The following is a 4671-nucleotide window of genomic DNA, read 5'->3' on the forward strand; positions in this document are numbered from 1 at the left end:
GATTTTTCTCCTCTTCAGTACTAATGGTAGTAGCAACTATGTGGTAGTAATTTACAATCATCACAGCCCTGAACCTTGTTCCAAACATTAAGAAATTCCCCAAACTACCAGTCTTCCTTTTACCCCCATAATTTTCTGGATTTTGTCTTTATTTTCTCCACATTAGCTTGGAAATTGTTGCTCCTTTTCTTCTCTAACATATTTTCAATGCAAACTCTAGGCAAGATACTGAAAAATCAGCAAACTCAATCTGGTATAAAGTCACTACAAAGAGAAGATCAGCTCCCGTAGGGGACCAAAGAACTATCCCACATTTGGATAGTCAAGTCAGATTTTTAATAATCCAAATAGAACACATTCAGCTCTTCTTTTGTTTCCTCTATTCCCAAAGTATTTATTGGTAGAGAATCGAATCTTCATGCTTCAGCTCACTGTGTACATGTTTGCTGCATTCAGATGGGAACTTCACTGGATATGATGAACTGGGTTTGATTGTGGACTGCAGACAAAAAAGCATCACTTGCAGCAGATACATCCAACTTTAACAATTCTATGATTCTGTATAAGAAACCTTAAATGTGGGAGGATAAGGCAGCTAGACAAGAGCAAGCACACACAACTGGATGCCAGGACCAAGATGCATAGTTGTAGGGAATTCAAAATCTTATTGAAGTCCCAGCAGATATCTTCATTTGGCACTATGGCCCATCTTTATTTTCCACATGAGCATGGTCTCTCCTGTTTGGGTCTGTATCTTCATAATTGGTAGGGTTTGGATCAACTATTCTAGTTCAGTCCTACTCTAAGGGAATCTAAGGTTCCAGTTATTTTTCTATAGTTTTCTCTTCCTGCTCTTTCTGGCCAGTTTAAAATCTATCTTTGACGAGTCCAAGCACTCAGATTCAAAGATATGATTTCCAAGTTGCACATTTCCAAGAGCTACATGTCACTGAATGTGAGGAACACAGAAATCTATAGCGTGGGTGGATTTGGGAAAGAAGAGCTTTTGAGCGTGACCCGTCATTCAACTCTGCACCTGGCAAAGAGGGAAAACAATCCCAGCACGCCAATGAAAACACAACAAAGAGCAGGAATGGACTCAGCAATCTCAGGGCAACTCTTGCCACAACCCTCCTCGAGTTTCACGAATCCCACATTGCCTCCAGCTGGAAAAGCAGCCAGGTTTCTGTCACTAACCCAAGCCACCAGCCCTCGTGTGACAGGCCAGTGAGGATTACTGAGGTACTCACTAGTGTAGAGTGGCTTCATGCCAATCGTGACATACCAGCTAAGGATCCAGTCCATGGGGTTTTGCATCATAACAGGCAGAGATGGGATTATTTTGTCTCTGCAATTATTTTCTGACTAATTCCTACCATTCCACCTCTGCATCCAGCACACCCCTGGGAAAAAGTAGATTAAAGTCTCTGGTGATATCAGGAGAAGGTGCCAATCAAAGCAGAGGTGGTTAATATAGAAATGAAACATGTCTGTAATTAATTTCAGAATATTTCAAACTCACATTCTGTCCCCACACACCCACTGCAGCAGAATTCTGAAAATAAATCCATTTTTGGAACAATCTGCAAACAGTGATATTAATAACATTCAGTAAATTGATGGCACACCCTTCCTTGGATGCCTGTTTTTGCTCCTCACTTCATTTCAAAACCAGATGCAGCAGAAATAAACAGCCCAAGAATGGACAAGGAAAGGTTTTAGATTCAGGGTAAGACTTCCATATGATATTGGTGAGAAGACTTGATTTAGTGAGAAAATCAGGAAGAGTGAGCAGCAGAGAGCATGGCACATGTGTTCTGGTTTATCCTTATAACACAGAAACAAGGGAACATCAGGTAAAGATGAATGAAAACAAATTCAAAACCAATTTAGAAAACAGAATTTCCTTTTCTTTACGCAGCCAACAACCAAGTTATGGAGCTGGTGTTTCATACAAAATAGTATTTATTAATACTTAATACTATAAATACTTAATAGCATTAAGTATTTATAAAGATCCAAAGAGCAATAGTCATTGGCATTGATAATAAAAACAATAAGTTACAACAAAGAGATAAAAATATGGTTGGGAACGTGTCAGGTACTAACTGCTCAAGATAGAATCATAGAATAATTAGGGTTGGAAAGGACCTTAAGATCATCTAGTTCCAACCCCCCTGCCATGGGCAGGGAATAGAATCATAGAATAGTTAAGGTAGGGTTGGAAAGGATAAAAAAGATAAAAATACCTCGTGCAAGATGCGATTCCACAGTTACAGGGTATCATGTAGGGTTTCTTCTGAAGTGTCTTGGCTGGCTACTGATGGAGGCGGGATATTGGACGAGAAGGCTTATGGATACAATTTGCTGAGGAACTCATAATTTCTTAGTGCTTCACAGGGCAATAGGTAAAGTACTGTGGAGGTGCCATAAACGGAGTTACTGCAGTGGGTACGAGGAGCATTTTGAGCAGAGATGTCAGTGGATAAGGATGAGAGACCTGAGAATAAAACATTGTTTTTTGATGAAGAAAAAAGTCATGTAACGGAGGAAGCTGAGAAAAGTGTGTGCTGTGCTGCTGCTGCTGCTTACACTGTGTGCAGCACCCAGACCAACACAGCACCTCTGCTTCCTGCACCTCTTGTGTACACTAGAATTCAAAGAGAATTTACAGCTGTTCAACTACTGAGTGCATAAAGTCTAAACACACAAACCCCCCGCTCCTCCATAGCAAATGTATGTATCTGCTTCCCAATTTCATGTCCAGAAAAATGGTGTCAGGCTGCCAGAAGAAGGAAAAATGAAGAGATGGGCTGCAAGGTCTCCCTGTCCTACAGAAAACTCAGATTAAAAGAAATACATGCATGTGTGCATATATATACATGTATATATACATGCATATATATATATACACACATGTATATGTGTGTGTATACATATACACATATACATATACACACACATATACATTATTTTAAAGCTAGTTATACAGTGTAGAAAAGGACGCTTCACATATTTCCTCAAAATGTACAGCTTGGTGGTCACACCATTTTCCATAGATCCAGAAACTTAGGGTCACGTCTGTGTTCTTCCTGATTCAATATCTGATCAGCTAGGCTCTCATCCCAGTTAAATATCCCACCTTTCCCTAGAAATCTTTCCTGAGAAAAAAAAATGTCATCAAAACTGTTCAGCCCTTGGGAAAAGTTTGAAACTCAAGAACGTTATTTCAGTTGCAAGGCTTTCCTTCAGACACACAGCTTCAGCAAGGACAAAAGCTCTGAAACCAAATCCAGATTCACCAGAACACCCTGACTCTTCAGTGTGACAACCTTCACTTAGCTTAATAGGTTATTCATCTTCAATGGTGCGCTGTCCAGATTACTATGGGCTATAGGACATGATCAACAACAACAGAACTAAGTAGCCAGTGCAAGCACCACCAAAAACACCTCACAGAACTCATTTGCAGATTTGTATTTATGAAATGACAGAAGTCCTTTCTAGTTTTCTAGTTATGGAGGCACCTCACAGTGTAGAATCATAGAATCACAGAGTGGTTGGTTGGGTGTCCCATGGGCAGGGACACCTTCCACTAGACCAGGTTGCCCCCCAGGTCCCTCAGCCATTCCTCATCACACTTGTGCTCCAGGCCCTTCACTAGCTCTGTTGCCCCTCTCTGGACTCACTCCAGTACCTCAATATCTCTCTTGTAATTAGAGATGTTCCTCAGGAGGCCCCAACCTTCCTTCTCTCCACCTCTATGAGAAGTGGTGAGGGTGTCCTCAGCAATGTTTCCAGGATGACTGCGTTGACATTAGAACACTTTCGTTTACTGCTGACATGAGAGAACATTTTCTACAGTCTATGAAGGACGAGGGGCAGGGATGCATCCACTTGTTTTCACTACACAACAGTGAACTAGACTACACGGAACCAGTCAGAAACCACACTCTTTTGACTTCCCAAATTCTCTTGGCTTCCTCGCCCAGAACCTGTAACAGAACTGCCTGTATAGTCACCACTACAGAGTAGTGTTTTTTCTTACTGAACCAGCTTACCCCATTTTTCCACTCCCAGTTCAGTCCTCCTTGGTCAAAAGTTATCTTCAACATAGCTGAAGCGCAAGAAACATTCCACAAAGGCTGCACAACATTATTTTGTTCTTAACATACTGGGAAATGAAGTGTGTGGGTTTTGGATTCTGAGATCCAGACCATCTGTTAAACCTATCAGAGGTCTGAATTCTAATTTGCTGTTGATTTAAAAATAGTCCCAGCAGTACCCTGTCATTTTCTGTAAATTATATATTATTTAGTTTGCCATTTTTAAATATTATAGCGTCCTCTTCTCTCTTCTCTTATGGTTTAATTTAGATTCCTTATCATCTGCACTAGCACCACTCTTCCCTCACAGTAACCGATCCTTGCCTCTATTCTATGCCAGGGAATGTACCAGACTACTCACAGGCTTGAAAGATAGCTCAAAACCCAACACTGATGTTATAAGCTGAACACAACTTCATCCCTGCTGCAAGATGTCACCTCTGAATAGAAAGCAAAAGCCAGCACAAGTTTATTCATTCTGTGGATTTCACCAGTTTACCTACCGCTATCATACTAACAATATATCTTGCAGTAACTTGTATTCCTACTTAAATGACCAGCAATT

This window comes from Psittacula echo, assembly GCF_963264785.1.
Source record: "Psittacula echo genome assembly, chromosome: 12".
Taxonomy (NCBI): domain Eukaryota; kingdom Metazoa; phylum Chordata; class Aves; order Psittaciformes; family Psittacidae; genus Psittacula; species Psittacula echo.